Source organism: Oncorhynchus gorbuscha, linkage group LG24, assembly GCF_021184085.1.
Source record: "Oncorhynchus gorbuscha isolate QuinsamMale2020 ecotype Even-year linkage group LG24, OgorEven_v1.0, whole genome shotgun sequence".
In the NCBI taxonomy this organism is placed as follows: Eukaryota; Metazoa; Chordata; class Actinopteri; order Salmoniformes; family Salmonidae; genus Oncorhynchus; species Oncorhynchus gorbuscha.
In genome coordinates, this window is record NC_060196.1 from 31,104,192 (window position 1) to 31,124,533 (window position 20,342).

Here is a 20,342-nt window from a genome sequence, read left to right on the forward strand (position 1 = left end):
CCCAAACATGTACATCAAGTTTCCTTCAATCTCGTTTGGTGTTCTGTTCTCCAGTTTGATTCCTGTGGTATGGTTCTCTGTGTTTGTCTGTTTTGCCATCTGTATCTGAACCTCACTCCCTGTCATTGCTTTCAAACTCTTCAGTCCCTTCTTGGCTATTGGTCCACCATGATAGTGGTGTCCTCTCACCATGATATCAAAGCACACCTCGTCTGATTCTTTTTTTCTCTTTGTCACCATTAATGACATGATAGAAAGTCTGGCATGGTAATAAGAACTATTAATTTAAACAAACATGGACTTATCTAATGCTCATCCCCACTCCCATGTAAACGACAGGCACATAAAATGTATCTATGCTGCCATGTTTACATACTTATGCCTACAAAAATAGAGAAAATACTGTTTGATCGCTCTTGTATTTTGCAATGATTTAATAAACCGATTGGAACTATTTCACCATTTGACCACTAGGCTTTATGGGTATTATGACTCATACTGTGGTACTCTACTAATCAACTGAAATTGTTAATCCCATGCTAAATTGGCCTGGGTGGGGCTACATCATTTGTGGGGGATGACATGTTTACTGTTGCCTTGTTTCTATTGTGGCATTGTGTTTCTGTGCACCAATGGAAAGTCTACAAAACTATGAGTAACCAGCCTATGTATTGAATACATGGAATTGGATTGTGATACTGATGAATGAATCCTGCACACATGTACATACATACAGTGGGGCAAAAACTATTTAGTCAGCCACCAATTGTGCAGGTTCTCCCAAATAAAAAGATGAGGCCTGTAATTTTCATCATGGGTACACTTTAACTATGACAGACAAAATGAGAAAAAGAAATCCAGAAAATCACATTGTAGGATTTTTAATGAATTAATTTGCAATTTATGGTGGAAAATAAGTATTTGGTCAATAACAAAAGTTTATATTTTGGAAACCAATGTATGTTCATCTCTAGGAGACAGATCGCGTCTCCTTCCTGAGCGATATGACAGCTGTGTGGTCCCATGGTGTTTATACTTGCGTACTATTGTTTGTACAGATGAACGTGGTACCTTCAGGCGTTTGGAAATTGCTCCCAAGGATGAACCAGATTTGTGGATGTCTACATTTCTTTTTATCTGAAGTCTTTGCTGATTTCTTTAGATTTGACCATAATGTCAAGCAAAGAGGTTCTGAGTTTGAAGGTGGGCCTTGAAATACATCCACAAGTACACCTCCAATTGACTGAAATTGTCAATTAGCCTATCAGAAGCTTCTAAAGCCATGACATCATTTTCTGGAATTTTCCAAGCTGTTTAAAGGCACAGTCAATTTATTGCATGTAGAATTCTGACCCACTGGAATTGTGATACAGTGAGTTACAAGTGAAATAATCTGTAAACAATTCTTGGGAAAATGACTTGTCATTCACAAAGTAATGTCCTAACCAACTTGCCAAAACTATAGTTTGTTAACAAGAAATGTGCGGAGTGGTTGAAAAATGAGTTTTAATGACTCCAACCTAAGTGTATGTAAACTTCCAACTTCGACTGTATATTACGTTTTATAAAAAGGTTAGTTCCATGTCCCTCCTCCCTGTCCCTCTCCTTTGTGCCTGTGCAAATGCAGGCTCAGGGGACTTGACCTTACCCACCTACAGCGAATAAGAGTATTGTAGCGACCTTAATCCAACACCTTGCGACCTCAATAAGGGTCATTTGGCGTAACGGCTAAGGTGTTGGGTTGAGAGTCGCTAGACCCAGGTTTGAGTCCTGGTCGGGGCCACCCCATGAATTTGCTACAGTGTTTTGCAGGTGAGTAAGTCAATACAAATGACAGAATTAAAAATACCAATTTCTGTAACAGTCCTTTATTAATTGAACATTTCAACAAGTGAACAGGTAGCTAGACATGTGTTCCTTAAATATATACCTTTTGCTAACCAGCTGGGCGAGTTAATTATTTTCCCTTGCATCTCAACAGGTAGCTAGACATAATCAAATATTCCCCTGAGTCACCAAGATTTTTCTTTCCAACTAGTATTTTGTTTTTATTACGCACTGGTGGTGCCAAAACAAATTCAGGCGCATCTGTCAATCACACCCGCAGGGGCGTTCTATTGTGTGTAGGAAACGTTTAGAATCAAACAACTGCTAAAATCAATTCACAAAGAAAATGGCAATGGAACTGAAGTGAGAGGGATGAGACTGAACAAGTAGGTACAGAACGCTACAGTACAGGTTGGTGTTCAAAATGGTGTCTGAAGTATAAGAGATACCAGAATGGTTGTGTGCCTGGTTTTCCTCCACGAAAAAGAGGTAGACATCATACTAAATGTCCTGTGTAGAAGATCTGAAGCTCTTTAAATACATTTCCAGTGGGAAAAGATAGTTGTATACCATACTGTACATTTTGGGCATATTCCAAGTCAAAAATTCAAACAAATACTATACCAGTAAAATGTTGACAAATTCCTGGTGACCCCTTGAGCTTCCAGGAACTCCTTTCGCTACCAATTTGATGCACTGGGTTGTCTAGGTCCATGGGGTTGTAGAGGAGGATGGATGATTCCACCCTAATTTATCAAGCTGAATGATCTAGATAGAAGCCATGGGATTAAGAAGATACTTTTGTTCATGCAGTGTATGTGGACACCTTCTTGTCGAACATCTCAATCCAAAATCATGGGCATTAATATGGAGTTGGTCCTCCCTTTTGCTGCTATAACTCCACTATTCTGGGAAGGCTTTCCACTAGATGTTGGAACATTGCAGTGGGGACTTGCTTCCATTCAGCCACGAGGATTAGTGAGGTTGGGCGCTGAGGTTTGGTGATTAGGACTGGCTCGCAGTAGGCATCCCAATTCATCCCAAAGGTGTTCGATAGGGCCAGTCAAGTTCTTCCACACCGGTCTCGACAAACCATTTCTGTATTTACCTCGTTTTGTACACGGGGGCATTATCATGCTGAAACAGGAAAGGGCCTTCCCCAAACTGCTGCCATAAAGTTTGATGCACAGAATTGTCCAGAATGTCATTGTATGCTATAGCGTTAAGAGTTCCCTTCACTGGAACTAAGGGGCCTATCCCGAACCAATATTCCTCCTCCACCAAACTTTACAGTTGGCACTATGCATTCGGGCAGGTAGCGGAAGTTTTCAGAAGTTAATGGATATATTTCTTTAAATACATTTTTTTCTTTCTTCAAAACATGGTTTATAGAAAACTTATTATAATTAATTGCTTTTAAAGTACCTATAGACCTCCATAATACTACACTGCACAGTACGTGAGGCCCACCATACGTCATCTTACATTTTCTCACTTTTGAATGCGTTGATTTCATTATTCCCTTTACATTTATTGGACTTTTTTATTTTCGTTGAGGTAGTCATTTGAGGGAATGTTAATTTTCCGTAAAGGTAACTGCAGGGTCTTGAACCAAAGGGCAACTGAATTTGACATGTTTTGCATAAAAACACAAACCTACATTTTTCTTTAAGTCACTCCAAAAGATATTGTAGGATGTTAGTAATTTACAACTTATTTTTAGTTTCACAATTTTTGGTGACAGAAAAGGCCGGCCAATGGCGGCAGATTGACGAGGACAGTATTTTCTGAGCTGAACTGATGAAGACGCACCTCCAACAACACAACATCCTGCCCCAAATCAATTACACTTTCTCTCACTGAGTGGCAATACAGTGCCTACGGAAAGTATTCAGAACCCTTTATTTTTCCACATTTTGTTACTTAACAACCTTATTCTAAATGTGATTAAATAAATAAAATGATCATCAAACTACACAGTACCCCATAATGACAAAGCGAAAACAGAAATACCTTATTTACATAAGTATTCAGACCCTTTGCTATGACATTTACATTACATTTAAGTCATTTAGCAGACGCTCTTATCCAGAGCGACTTACAAATTGGTGCATTCACCTTATGACATCCAGTGGGACAGTCACTTAACAATAGTGCATCTAAAACTTAAGGGGGGGGGGGTGCGAGGGATTACTTATCCTATCCTAGGTATTCCTTAAAGAGGTGGGGTTTCAGGTGTCTCTGGAAGGTGGTGATTGACTCCGCTGTCCTGGCGTCGTGAGGGAGTTTGTTCCACCATTGGGGGGCCAGGGCAGCGAACAGTTTTGACTGGGCTGAGCGGGAGCTGTACTTCCTCAGTGGTAGGGAGGCGAGCAGGCCAGAGGTGGATGAACGCAGTGCCCTTGTTTGGGTGTAGGGCCTGATCAGAGCCTGGAGGTACTGAGGTGCCGTTCCCCTCACAGCTCCGTAGGCAAGCACCATGGTCTTGTAGCGGATGCGAGCTTCAACTGGAAGCCAGTGGAGAGAACGGAGGAGCGGGTTGACGTGAGAGAACTTGGGAAGGTTGAACACCAGACGGGCTGCGGCGTTCTGGATGAGTTGAAGGGGTTTAATGGCACAGGCAGGGATCCCAGCCAACAGCGAGTTGCAGTAATCCAGACGGGAGATGACAAGTGCCTGGATTAGGACCTGCGCCGCTTCCTGTGTGAGGCAGGGTCGTACTCTGCGGATGTTGTAGAGCATGAACCTACAGGAACGGGCCACCGCCTTGATGTTGGTTGAGAACGACAGGGTATTGTCCAGGATCACGCCAAGGTTCTTAGCGCTCTGGGAGGAGGACACAATGGAGTTGTCAACCGTGATGGCGAGATCATGGAACGGGCAGTCCTTCCCCGGGAGGAAGAGCAGCTCCGTCTTGCCGAGGTTCAGCTTGAGGTGGTGATCCGTCATCCACACTGATATGTCTGCCAGACATGCAGAGATGCGATTCGCTACGCCACCTGGTAGGAGCGACCTGTCAGGTAGGACGCAATCCAAGCGTGGGCCGCGCCGGAGATGCCCAACTCGGAGAGGGTGGAGAGGAGGATCTGATGGTTCACAGTATCGAAGGCAGCCGATAGATCTAGAAGGATGAGAGCAGAGGAGAGAGAGTTAGCTTTAGCAGTGCGGAGCGCCTCCGTGATACAGAGGAGAGCAGTCTCAGTTGAATGACTAGTCTTGAAACCTGACTGATTTGGATCAAGAAGGTCATTCAGAGAGAGATAGCGGGAGAGCTGGCCAAGGACGGCACGTTCAAGAGTTTTGGAGAGAAAAGAAAGAAGGGATACTGGTCTGTAATTGTTGACATCGGAGGGATCGAGTGTAGGTTTTTTCAGAAGGGGTGCAACTCTCGCTCTCTTGAAGACGGAAGGGACGTAGCCAGCGGTCAGGGATGAGTTGATGAGCGAGGTGAGGTAAGGGAGAAGGTCTCCGGAAATGGTCTGGAGAAGAGAGGAGGGGATAGGGTCAAGCGGGCAGGTTGTTGGGCGGCCGGCCGTCACAAGACGCGAGATTTCATCTGGAGAGAGAGGGGAGAAAGAGGTCAGAGCACAGGGTAGGGCAGTGTGAGCAGAACCAGCGGTGTCGTTTGACTTAGCAAACGAGGATCGGATGTCGTCGACCTTCTTTTCAAAATGGTTGACGAAGTCATCTGCAGAGAGGGAGGAGGGGGAGGAGGATTCAGGAGGGAGGAGAAGGTGGCAAAGAGCTTCCTAGGGTTAGAGGCAGATGCTTGGAATTTAGCGTGGTAGAAAGTGGCTTTAGCAGCAGAGACAGAGGAGGAAAATGTAGAGAGGAGGGAGTGAAAGGATGCCAGGTCCGCAGGGAGGCGAGTTTTCCTCCATTTCCGCTCGGCTGCCCGGAGCCCTGTTCTGTGAGCTCGCAATGAGTCATCGAGCCACGGAGCGGGAGGGGAGGACCGAGCCGGCCTGGAGGATAGGGGACATAGAGAGTCAAGGGATGCAGAGAGGGAAGAGAGGAGGGTTGAGGAGGCAGAATCAGGAGATAGGTGGGAGAAGGTTTGAGCGGAGGGAAGAGATGATAGGATGGAAGAGGAGAGAGTAGCGGGGGAGAGAGAGCGAAGGTTGGGACGGCGCGATACCATCCGAGTAGGGGCAGTGTGGGAGGTGTTGGATGAGAGCGAGAGGGAAAAGGATACAAGGCAGTGGTCGGAGACTTGGAGGGGAGTTGCAATGAGGTTAGTGGAAGAACAGCATCTAGTAAAGATGAGGTCGAGCGTATTGCCTGCCTTGTGAGTAGGGGGGAAGGTGAGAGGGTGAGGTCAAAAGAGGAGAGGAGTGGAAAGAAGGAGGCAGAGAGGAAAGAGTCAAAGGTAGACGTGGGGAGGTTAAAGTCGCCCAGAACTGTGAGAGGTGAGCCGTCCTCAGGAAAGGAGCTTATCAAGGCATCAAGCTCATTGATGAACTCTCCGAGGGAACCTGGAGGGCGATAAATGATAAGGATGTTAAGCTTGAAAGGGCTAGTAACTGTGACAGCATGGAATTCAAAGGAGGCGATAGACAGATGGGTAAGGGGAGAAAGAGAGAATGACCACTTGGGAGAGATGAGGATCCCGGTGCCACCACCCCGCTGACCAGACGCTCTCGGGGTGTGCGAGAACACGTGGGCGGACGAAGAGAGAGCAGTAGGAGTAGCAGTGTTGTCTGTGGTGATCCATGTTTCCGTCAGTGCCAAGAAGTCGAGGGACTGGAGGGAGGCATAGGCTGAGATGAACTCTGCCTTGTTGACCGCAGATTGGCAGTTCCAGAGGCTACCGGAGACCTGGAACTCCACGTGGGTCGTGCGCGCTGGGACCACCAGAGTAGGGTGGCCGCGGCCACGCGGTGAGGAGCGTTTGTATGGTCTGTGCAGAGAGGAGAGAACAGGGATAAACAGACACATAGTTGACAGGCTACAGAAGAGGCTACGCTAATGCAAAGGAGATTGGAATGACAAGTGGACTACACGTCTCGAATGTTCAGAAAGTTAAGCTACGTAGCAAGAATCTTATTGACTAAAATGATTAAAATGATACAGTACTGCTGAAGTAGGCCAGCTGGCAGTGGGTGCGTTGTTGACACTACACTAATCAAGTCGTTCCGTTGAGTGTAATAGTTTCTGCAGTGTTGCTATTCGGGGCTAGCTGGCTAGCTAGCAGTGTTGTTTACGTTACGTTGCGTTAAAAGAACGACAATAGCTGGCTAGCGAACCTAGAAAATCGCTCTAGACTACACAATTATCTTTGATACAAAGACGGCTATGTAGCTAGCTAAGTAGCTAGCTACGATCAAACAAATCAAACCGTTGTACTGTAATGAAATGAAGTGAAAATGTGATACTACCTGTGAATGCGACCGGGTAGTTGAGTTCTATACAGAAGACGTTGGCTAGCGTTGGCTAGCTAGCAGAGTCACCTACGTTAAGGACGACAAATAGCTGGCTAGCTAACCTCGGTAAATTAAGATAATCACTCTAAGACTACACACTCTAAACCTAAACAACACAATTATCTTGGATACGATGATACGAAGACAGCAAAGACAGCTATGTAGCTAGCTAACACTACACTAATCAAGTCGTTCAGTTGAGTGTAATAGTTTCTCCAGTGCAGCTAATCAGTGGACGTTAGCTAGCTGGCTAGTGAAGACTACGTTAGGACGGCGAAATACGATAATTACGCCATTATCTTTGATACAAAGACGGCTATGTAGCTAGCTGAGAAGAAATTGCTAAGATTAGACAAATCAAACCGTTGTGATATAATGAAATATAATGAAAAATGAAAAAGTTATACTACCCGCGGGAGCGAAGTGCAGATGCGACCACTCGCTCCAACCGGAACCGGACTCGAAATTGAACTCCGGTACATCCTGTTTCCATTGACCATCCTTGAGGTGTTTCTACAACTTGATTGGAGTCCACCTGCGGTAAATTCAATTGACTGGACATGATTGAGAAAGGCACACACCTGTCTATAGAAAGTCCCACTGTTGACAGTGCATGTCAGAGCAAAAACCAAGCCATGAGACAGGATTGTGTCGAGGCACAGATCTGGGAAAGGGTACCAAAAAAAGTCTGCAGCATTGAAGGTCCCCAAGAACACAGTGGCCTCCATTATTTTTAAATGGGAGATGTTTGGAACCAACAAGACTCTTCCTAGAGCTGGCCACACGGTCAAACTGAGCAATGGTGGGAGAAGGGCCTTGGTCAGGGAGGTGACCAAGAACCCGATGGTCACACTGACAGAGCTCCAGAGTTCCTCGGTGGAGATTGAAGAACCTTCCAGAAGGACAACCAACTCCACCAATCAGGCCTTTATTGTAGAGGGGCCAGACAGAAGCCATTCCTCAGTAAAAGGCACAGGACAGCCCGCTTGGAGTTTGCCAAAAGGCACCTAAAGGACTTTCAGACCATGAGAAACAAGATTCTCTGGTCTGATGTAACCAAGATTGAACTCTTTGGCCTGAATGCCAACTGTCACGTCTGGAGGAAACCTGGCACCATCCCTACGGTGAAGCATGGTGGTGGCAGCATCCTGCTGTTGGGATGTTTTTCAGCGGCAGGGACTGGGGGACTAGTTAGGATCGAGGGAAAGATGAATGGAGCAAAGTACAGAGAGATCTGGGGGCGAAGATTCACATTCCAACAGGACAATGACCCTAAGCACACAGTCAAGACAATGCAGGAGTGGCCTCGAGACAAGTCTCTGAATGTCCTTGAGTGGCCCAGCCAGAGCCCGGACTTGAACCCAATCTAAAATCTCTGAAAATAGCTGTGCAGCTATGCTCCCCATTCAACCTGATGAGATCTGCAGAGAAGAATGGGAGAAACTCCCCAAATACAGGTGTGCCAAGCTTGTAGTGTCATACATAAGAAGATTCAAGCCTGTAATCGCTGCCAAAGGTGCTTCAAGTACTGAGTAAATGGTCTGAATACTTATGAACATTTGATATTTAAATGTTTTATACATTTGCTTTGTCATTATGGGGTATTGTGTGTAGATTGAGGGGGGGAAACAATTTAATCTATTTTAGAATAAGGCTGTAACGATATGTGGAATAAGTCAAGGGGTCTGAATACTTTACGAGTGCACTGTATGTCTCATGTACTGAGGGAGCGTGCAATTGGGATGCTGACTGCAGGAGTGTCCACCAAATCTGTTGCCAGAGAATTTGATGTTAATTTCTCTCCATAAGCAGATTCCAATGTCGTTTGAGAGAACTTGGCCGTATGTCTAACCGGCCTCAACCGCAGACCACGTTTATGGCATTGTGTGGGTGAGCGGTTTGTTGATGTCAACGTTGTGAACAGAGTTACCCCATGGTGGCGGTGGGGTTATGGTATGGGCAAGCATAAGCTATGGACAATGAACACAATTACATTTTTATTTTATCGATGTCATTTTGAATGCACAGAACAACCGCCTCCATCACCTCGTCTCAGCATGATAATGCACAGCCACATGTCTGTACACAATTGCTGGAAGCTGAAAATGTCACAGTTCTTCCATGGTCTGCATATTCACTCAGCATGTCACCCATTGAGCATGTTTGGGATGCTCTGGATCAACGTGTACGACAACGTGTTGAAGTTCTCGCCAATATCCAGCAACTTCCACAGGCCACAATCAACAGCCTGATCAACTCTATGCGAAGGAGATGTCACGCTGCACAAGGCAAATGGTGGTAACACCAGATGCTGATGGGTTTTCTGATCCACGCCCATACCTTTTTTTAAGGTACTGAGGGAGGGAGAGCAACTTGAGGGCCAGGTTCTGTTGGGGGGCCAAAAGAAGGTGTGTGTACACGCATCTGTGCACCGTACCAGGGGTACTGAAGAGCCTGGTCACAAGTGTAGCGTATCCATGGGTCTATCTCTATCAGGTGGACACTAAAGTATTTAGTTTTAAAAAATCACCAAAGAGAGACACACAACGATTTATGTCTCTCTCGTCTGAGAGTGGAGGACTAGTGTACCTGGGTCGACGATATTGTCCCAGTTTCCTCCCAGTAAGGAGAGTCAAACTCGTATTCAAATGAAATTGTAATTGTCTCATGCGCCGAATATAAACACCTTACTGTGAAATGTTTACTTAACCAACAATGCAGTTCAAGAAAGAGTTAAGAAAATATTTACTAAATAAAATAAAGTAAAAAATTTAATAAAGTACACAATAACAATAACGAGGCTATATACAGGGGGTACTGGTACCGAGTCAATGTACAGGTTAGTCGGTAATTTCTACTTAGGGGTAAAGTGACTATGCAATGATGATAAACAGCAAGTAGCAGCAGTGTAAAAACAAAGGGGGAGGGGGTCAATGTAAATAGTTTGGGTGGTGATGAATTGTTTAGCAGTCTTTCTTTTGGCTTGGGAGTAGAAGCTGTTAAGGAGCCTTTTGGACCTAGACTTGGCGCTCCAGTACCGCTTGCCGTGTGGTAGCAGAGAGAACAGTCAATGCTGAGCAGTTTCCATACCAGGTGGTGATGCAACTGGTCAGGATGCTCTCGATGGTACAGCTGGCTAACTTTTTGAGGATCTGGGAATCCATGCCAAATCTTTTCAGTCTCTTGAGGGGGAAAAGGTGTGGTCGTGTCCTCTTCACGACTGTCTTGGTGTGTTTGGACGATGATCGTTCTTGGTGATGTGGACACCAAGGAACTTAACTCTTGACCCGCTCCACTACAACCCCCGTCGATGTGAATGGGGGCGTGTTCGGCCCTCCTTTTCCTCTAGTCCACGTTCAGCTCCTTTGTCTTGCTCACATTGAGGGAGAGGTTGTTGTCCTGGCAACACTGTCAGGTCTCTGACCTCCTCCCTATAGGCTGTCTCATCGTTGTCGGTAATCAGGCCTACCACTGTTGTGTCGTCAGCAAACTTAATGTTGATGTTGGAGTCGTGCTTGGCCACGCAGTCGTGGGTGAACAGCGAGTACAGGAAGGGACTAAGCACGCACCCCTGAGCGGCCCTCGTGTTTAGGATCAGCGTGGCAGATGGGTTGTTGTCTACCCTTACCACCTGGGGGCGGCCCGTCTGGAAGTTCAGGATCCAGTTGCAGAGTTTAGTCCCATGGCTTAGTGATGAACTTTGTGGGCACTATGAGCTGTAGTCAATGAACATTGGCGTTCCTTTTGTCCAGGTGGGAAAGGGCAGTGTAGAGTGCAATTGAGATTGCGTCATCAGTGCATCTGTTGGGGCGGTATACGAATTGGAGTGGGTCTAGGGTATCCGGGAGGATGCTGTTGATGTGAGCCACGACCATCCTTTCAAAGCACTTCATGGCTACTGATGTGAGTGCTACGGGGCAGTAGTCTTTTAGGCAGGTTACCTTCGCTTTCTTGGGCACAGTCAAGTGTGTGTTTGGGGAGGGCATGTTAAGCCTGCTTTATGTAGTACAGTACTGCACCCCGTCCATGTGTGTGTGTCTCTCTCTGTGTCGCCCCCCGTCATCCATTCCTCACCCCCCCCGTCATCCATTCCTCACCTGTTCCTGGGTCCATTGCCAGTGCTGATGCTCCCTCCTACCAGTGTCTAATGTGTGGCAAAGCAGAGCGGCTTAGCTGCACAACACAGAAGAAAACACAGTGAAATATCAAACGCTTGTTTCGTTTTTAAGTATGAAGAACCCCTTCCAGAGCCTAAGGACACCGCAGACCTTCCATTTGATTTGTGCACGTTTTTTTTAGACAACAGTGAGGTTATTTTGTTCTTTGCCAGCAAGTCGAGGCAGAGTAAGGACAGTAGAATGACTCCCTCTGGTGGGTAGGACCGGTGTTTTGAATTAGACTAAAAACTTCAGGTAGGTAACGTTATTTCATTAGTCTTGAGGACCACCATTCGGGAAGTTGCTGATTTACACACACAGTACCAGTCAAAAGATTGGACACACCTACTCATTCCATTCTACTCATTATTTTTTACTATTTTATACACTGTAGAATAATTGTGAAGACATCAAAACTATGAAATAACACATGGAATCATTTAGTAACCAAAAAGTGTTAAATCAAAATATTTTATATTTGAGGTTCTTCAAAGTAGCCCACCTTTGCCTTGACACCTTTGCACACTTGGCAAAATTCCCATAGATATGCCCGATAGAGAAGTCCAATTCCTAAAAATACACATTTGTTATCATCTTTGTGCCAAAATGATCCATTACATTTGTCCAGTAATTGTCTTAGAGGCCGTTCTTTTTTCATCACTCACAGCCAAAGATATTAACATTTTAATCTTCATACAATTTCTGTCATGCGTCTGGATAATGTGATGCGCTGCTCATGCTTGATCCAGTGCGCGCTGAGTGCTAGTGCACAGGCGGTATCTGGCTCTGTAAACCAGATGGCAGCGACCATGAAATGTGAGTAGATTACACTGAAAACGATGGCTGTCCATCTCGGAAGCAATCTCCAGTTCCTTTATACCTCAATGGTCTAGACAGAGGAAATACACCATCTTCAACACAAATAAAGTACAGTACGTGTTGTGTAGAACACAACTCACAGTGACAGCATACAGTGCCTTCGGAAAGCATTCAGACCCGTTGACTTATTCCACATGTTGTTACTTTACAGCCTTACGTGCCGACCTCACTGCTTGTGTTACAAAATAAACGTACACATACATCTTATTCAATGATTAAACCCACACTGCTCACTCGCGTCGACGTTTTGATATTACAACCTGCGTGTCCTGGTCGCGTCTGGTGTGGGTGGACAAAGTCAACATGTGAGCGATGGCGCACAAGCGGGCTGTCATGTGCCTTTTTACTGAGGGTTGGCTTCCGTCTGGCCCCTGGCCTGATTGGTGGAGTGCTGCAGAGATGGTTGTCCATCTAGAAGGTTCTACCCATCTCCACAGAGGAACTCTAGAGCCCTATCCGAGTGTCCATCGGGTTCTTGGTCACCTCCCTGATCAAGGCCCTTCTCCCCTGAATTGCTCAGTTTGGACGGAGGCCAGCCCAAGGAAGAGTCTTGGTGGTTCCAAACTTCTTCCATTTAAGAATTATGAAGCCCACTGTGTTTTTGGGGGAAATTCAATGCCACAGAAATGTTTTGATACCTATCCCCAGATCTGTGCCTTGACACGATCCTGTCTCAGAGCTCTATGGACAATTCCTTGGACCTCATGGCTTGGTTTTTGCTCTGACATGCACTGTCAACTATGGGACCTAACATAGACAGGTGTGTACCTTTCCAAATCATGTCCAATCAATTGAATTTACCACAGGTGGACTCCAATCAAGTTGTAGAAACATCTCAAGGATGATCTATGGAAACAGGATGCACCTGAGCTCAATTTCAAGTCTCAGCAAAGGGTCTGAATACTGATGTAAATAAGGTATTTCTGTTTTAAGCATTTTCATAGATTTGCAATTATTTATAAACCGGTTTTCACTTTGTCAAACGACGATTTGCTGACGATTTGCTGACGATTTGCTGACGATTATCTTTTGAATCTATTTTAAAATAATGCTGTAATTTAAGAAAATGTGGAAAGTCAGGGAGTCTGAATACTTTTGGAAGGCACTGTTTACTACTAGTGAAACAAGGAATTCTACTGCATACTTAATATATAATAATAATATATGCCATTTAGCAGACGCTTTTATCCAAAGCGACTTACAGTCATGTGTGCATACATTCTACGTATGGGTGGTCCCGGGTGGTCCCGGGGATCGGGGATCGAACCCACTACCCTGGCGTTACAAGCGCCATGCTCAAACGAGGTTTTGGGGGCCAAACGACACCTTTCACAGGTGAGAATGCCTTCCCCTCCAAATCCTTTCATTATGCAAAGTAGCCACATTCTCAAATAAATGTGATGTCCATAACTGAGTTGCTGTTTTTAAAACTGTTGCAGGTTGGGTGTCCCTGGGGCTTCTGCGCATTTGCAGGATTCTCTACTTTTCACACATTCCCTCCTCTACTCGCAGAGAATCTTCCTTCACTGTCAATCGCGAATGGTACTTCTCACGATTGTACCGGTGAAACGTCCATGCAGCATCTGCATACCAACTGGATGGCGTTAACACACGGTACCATAGCCTACCTGTATTTAGTTTCGATCAAAGGACATATTTGGCCTCGTGGAGCGTCCCCCACATGCACAGAGGCTTTGGGACCTTAAGCAGTCGGGAGGAAAGGTCCGGAAATGTTGGATCCTGCATCCTGTATCCTGCTGTCTAGGCCTGGTACAACACCATATGTTCTTCTTTTCTTTCTCTGTCTTTCTATGAGGATGGAAAAGGAACTGAAATCATAAAAAGGCTGTGCGGCAGCAACTACACAGGAAGCCCCAGCCAGGTCCCCAGCAAGGTGCACCTGTGCAATGATCATGCAGTTTAATCAGCTCATTAACAGGGATGTAAACAAACATTTTTTGAGAAATAAGCTTTTTGTGCGTAAGGAAAAGCTCATGAAACACAGGACCAACATTTTCCATGTTGCCTTTTATATTTATGTGCAGTGTAGTTTAATCAACTGTGTTTGCTTGGGGTGGGGGGAGGGGTTAGGCCCACGAGGATCTCTGAGCTAGTTCTGGTCTTTTTTTACCTTCAAGTTTTAAAGTGAACTGAAGTCCCAATACTGATAAAGCCTTTTGCACAGCTGCAGCTCAACTGAAGTGTTGTTTTGTAACTGATTTGATAATAACTGTTTGTCTTCATAGTGTTTAAACTGACGAAGATGAAGTTCATCTGCCGAGGACCTTACATCCAGACCAATAGCATAGCCCGTCTGCAAAGACCCATTCCCCACATAAAAGAGTGCTGGCCTCACCCTCTCTCAAGTCCAAAGTACCACGGCTCTCAACCCCAAGCGAAACCGCTCGCTTACCACACAGAACAACCAAGTCAGATCAGCCACTCCAGCCATGGAAAACCGAGGAAGAACCTGACGAGGGTCCTCAATCTATGAGATTTTGTCCAAGCAGACCTCCTGGACCTCAAGTAGATCCCTCAGCCATGTACTCACCGCTAGACCTATTCCACTTGTTTTCACCAAAGCCACAGTCAGAACGCTCTGCGACAATACAAATAGAAAAGTGGCTAGAAACATTTGTAGAGGCAAAAAGTTTAAGTGGAAAACTGTGAATGAGTTTTACAAATTCATTGGATTGGTCCTGTTTACTGCGCTGGTTAAGACCAGAGCGAACAAACTCCATCTTCTCGAGAGGGGGAGAGGGGGGGGGGGGGTTCTGCTAATCCTACCTCCCCTCCCCTAATTGGTGTAAACTAATGGACAACAGCACTTAGGCTATGACCTGGACTTTGGTGCATATGAAGGATGTATGTCCTTCCTTCTGTAGAAAGTAGAGTACTACAGAATATGGAATTCAGCGCCCCCCTATGAAAATACTTTATTTGGAGCAAAAACAACGAATCTCAGCCACGATAAATGGTCAACCACAAGCAGGGCAGGCTATGCCCAAACAAAGCCTTATGTGTGGGTTGCAACAGGTTTACTGATGTAAACAATGTTTGGTTAAGCATCGGAGCGATTTTGTTGTGTAAAATACCTTGTGTTAGCTGAGTATTTTAAGTATGAGGAAGCCAGGGAGAAGTAAGTAACCATTGAACAATATAGACCTGTCTGAGGCAGAATGGCCCTGTAGCGTGAGGCAGCTTTATGTAGGCCGACAAGTACACCCCCTCCACAGGATACCCCCCCCCCAATCCATCTCTTTAATGTCAAGCAGAGAGGCTTTAACCTATCGAGTGTGTCTTACACTTGTCTGAATGGAAAATGGATCCAGTACTACCTGGTGTTTGATCAGTCAATGGGGCCTGTTTTTTTTGTGTTCTTGTTTTGGATTTACTTACAAAAGAACCAGAGAGTGTTCATGTTGCTCGTCAACACACCTGTGAGCAGTACATCACCAACGGTTGTAGTAGAGTTTGAGGCTATTATAACTGTTCTAATCATTGGATAGATGTTGTTACATTTTATTATGTTACTTCCTTTCACTATTCATTGATGACTAATTGTTTGGTCTTTTTTACCTGTTTAAAATGTTATTTGGGTCCCATGCAGCCACTTATGTGAGATTCCCTTGTCTATTGATTGAACACGTTGTCTTCTCTATGATTAATAAATTAATAATTGAATTCAAGTTTCCTCTTTGGTCAATTTACTACACAAAAGTGTCTGCATAAAAACACTGGGCCCGGGATTCAATTTGAGAGCAGGTTATCGGCATTGCGATTTCTCAAGGCAATGTTCCTGCTTTCGCAGAGTTCCCATTCACCATGAACGCTGCATATGCGTGTCTTATCGGGAATTTCCTTTAAAAGCTGCAATGCCTGTAACCCGCGGTGGGCTTGAATCCCAGCTCTACACTTACTCATCAATAAACGACGCAGAAGCTGCCATCTCCTTCTGCGCTGCACAGTGCGCAATAGACCCCACGAGGGTGCCAAAGATCTGAGTTTTAGATGGGCATGTGGCTGCAACCTGAACCATTTCTTTTTAATCCACCCCCAAAATATGGTTTATTCTTCTCCAAGTATATCATAAAATCACATTCTTGACCTTTTGCAAGCTGTTCTTGTTCCAATTTTATGTTACATTAAAGATAAATGATCCAGATGTGCATTTGAAGTGATATGAATACCACATTTCTTGGCAGGAAATGTCATAGGACAGACTTCACCTTTTTATTATTTGATTTTTAAAACATTTTTTAGAAACTTTACATTAACATACTCGGAAAATCAGAATCTGACAGGCACAAGGTATGGTTATAATCTAAATTAACTATGTAAATGAGTGATTTCGATTCTTAAAATAGAAAGCAATCTTAATGTCTGATCAGACCAAGTAAAAAGCGCAATTGACTGGACATGCAGAGGACATGGTCCACTTGGAGCAATGTGATTTATTCATAACCTTCCTCTTCACACAGGGGCCGATTCCGATTTAGGAAATTAGGCCTTTCTTACACATCTTTCAAACACATTCTCAGTAGTTGGTATTCAGACTTACCTTATGAAGTTGTATAACAGGCTTTGCAGGCGTGGTTCCCTTGCTCGCATTGAATAAATGTATTTCAACCGCTGAAAACCCTCCCACTTGCCAGCCAACAGATTTTCTCCTGGAGTTTTCATTCAATAGGGTTTTCAGCACATTTATCTTAAGCCATCCCTTTAAATACGGTGTGCCTTTTTTTAAATTTTAATTTTGCTGACAGACTCAATAGAATATATTGAGAGAACGGGTTCAGAATCTAAGAAAGCCATCTAAATATATGCATATTCATATCTGTTTCAGCAGCAATTTGTAGATTTAAAAATACTCTGATCGTGTAGATTATTTAGGGCTAGGGAAGTATTTATTAATCATTAAACTGGTTTTGAGAGCCTTTGCACATGAAAGAAAAAAAGCAGTGGTTTGATGAATTCAGATAATTACCACGCGGTAATGTTGGAAGATTAGTGTACATCGACTTATAATAGGGAGAATAGTGCACAATAGTAGACTGGCTACATTCATGTATTGCCTGCACTAACTATGGAACTGTGTGAAGACACAGCCAAGTATTGCTCTGTCAAGTTGGTTGTTGATCATTGCTAGACAACCATTTTCAGGTCTTGCCATAGATTTAAGTCAAAACTGTAACTCGGCCACTGTATATTTGGCCTTGTGAAATGTTTTGTCCTGCTGAAAGGTGAATGTCTGCCAGTGTCTGGTGGAAAGCAGACTGAACCAGGTTTTCCTCTAGGATTTTGCCTGTTCTTAGCTCCATTCCGTTTCTTTTTTTTATTATCTTGGAGTCCTTAATGATTACAAGTAAATAAATATCAAATTACAGTCCCATTCTCATTTGCTTCTAACAGTAGCAAAACATTGAACAGGTCATGGTAAAAATAGTTTTAGTTACTTAGCTCCGTGGTCCTGGAATTCTCTCCTGAACATTGAATAATTTGATCTAGTTTCGTTGGTGGAGTTTAAACACTTGATCGGTGTATATATCATAGAAGAGTGTAATTGTCTTTAGGAAAGCTGTTTTTTTTGTCAAGACTTGTGTTTTTTTGCTAAATGTTTTTTTGTTGTACTGTGTGTTTATAGTTTTGTTTAATGTTGTGTTAGTGTATGTAAGTTGTTTTGTCTGCTATTGGACCAGGTCTCTCTTGGAAAATATATGTTCTCTCAATGAGAAAACCTGTATAAATAAAGGGAAAATAAAATAAAAAACAAGCATACCCATAACATGACACAGCTGCCACTATGCTTGAAAATATGGAGAGTGGTTCTCAATAATGTGTTCAATTGGATTTGCCACAAACATAACTCTTTGTATTCAGGACACAAAGTTAATTGCTTTGCCACATTTTTTTGCATTAATACTTAGGTGCCTTGGGGCAAACAGGATGCATGTTTTGGGATATTTATATTCTGCGCAGGCTTCCTTCTTTTCACTGTCAATTAGGTTAGTAGTGGAGTAACTACAATGTTGATCCATCCTCAGTGTTCTCCTATCACAGCCATTAAACTCTAACCGGTAACTGCTTTAAAGTCACCATTGGCCTCATGGTGAAATCCCTGAATGGTTTTCTTCCTCTCCGGCAACTGTGTTAGGAAGGATATCTGTATCTATGTAGCGATTGGGTGAATCGATACACCACCCCAAGTGTAATAAATAACTTCACCATGTTCAAAGCAATATTCAATGTCATTTTTTACATTTTATTTTTACCCATCTACCAGTAGGTAGATTTCTTTGTGAGGCATTGGAAAACCTCCCTGGTCTTTGTGGTTGAATCCGTGTTCGAAATCCACTGCTTGACTGAGGGACTTTACAGATAATTGTATGTGTGGGGTACAGAGATGTGGTAGTCATTAAAAAAGCATTTTAAACACTTATTGCACACAAGTGAATCCATGCAACTCGTGACTTGTTAAGCACATATTAGGCCTAGCGATGGTCGATACGGATAGTGACTAATATTTGACATCATAGGAAACAGTCTGTAGCCCATAATTAAGACATTTGAGTGCCCATCCCTGCACCTTAAAAGGCCATACATTTTAAATGCTGCATAATGGCACAGCATTTCTGAAACTTTACTGTGGGAAAGGTGATGTTATACTTGTTAGCTGCCATATGACTGGTTTCACATTTGTTTTCAGTTGATAAGGGAAAATATTGAAAAGCAAGTGTCATATATTTACAATTCCCCCTCTTATCAATAGCTCGTACGAAGATGTACATTACAGTGCATAAGAAAATAGTGAGAGAAAAAAAATGAAGTAGATGCTTTTCCCACTTGGAACCAGTAGGTTTGCTCGATCATATTCATGGATTCCTCGTGTGTAAAAGTTGTGGAAATAATTCAAAAAGGTCCGAATACGGACACACCTCAATTGTTTCGATCTCCACCTGAACAAATAGCAGGTGAATAGCACGCTATTCTCATGCTTAAGTTCAAGCTCAGAATGTGCAGAGAGAGAAGAGTGGGAATTAAAAAGGGAATTACTTTCCATTCACATTCACTTAACTCTGGTCAGAACTGGGCCCCTATTGGTTCAGCTTAGACGGGTGCTGCTCAGTTGTATGAACTATTTGACACATGTACAACATGCATTTGAAGAGCATTTTATTAGATATCTTTCAAATTGGGACATACAGCTGCATTTAATAGAACTCAGGTGCATCTGGGCCATAGTTCACCTGTGAAAAGAAATCACCACAGAGATGCAGGTGACCGCTGGTTTGCTATATTTACAACAACAAAAAAGCTAAACCTCAAGTGAGTGGTATGATACATAAGATGTCAAATGAAATACATTTTAGATGCATGTCAGAGCATTCTTCTGAAGCCATATTTATAGCAATTGAAAAAGGTATACATGGCAGAAAGCCCTCCAATGGAACCAGCTCACATTCATCTGACTTGGAAAATCTCTTCTAGTAACCGACTCAACTTTGATTGTTGTCAAAGTGGCCAGAGGAGAGGGGCTATAGATAGCGTGGTTTTAGTGTTGTCATGAAATGCCTATGTGTCTTGCAATTGACATTAGCATTGAATTATGATATTCATTCTGTATTTCTGCTTAACTTGAAGCAGAGAAGGTGCCAGTGCTGTGCACGCACTCAATCAACTCACTTGTTAAAGTCTTGGTTCCTTGCACACACACGATGCGATTACTGTATTTAAGGAAAGTTACACCCCAAAACTATCTTTCGGTATTTGTTTCATGAGCCCATTGTTGATATAGTACCAACATGAAACAAATACCAACATAGGTTGGGTGGAGTTAACATTTTTACACATATCTACCCTATGGGCACTTCTCACTGTAGGCATCGCTTCATGCATCTCCAAACACACCTAATTCATGTCCTATAATGCTGAACTTCATTTGAATAGCATATTTGTTGGACCAGGCCGTCATCAACCATCCAGCCTTTCAGTGCCTCTCGCAGCATTTTCATTTACCACCCAGTCAGCTGGCTTCTTTCACCACACACCTGGGGCT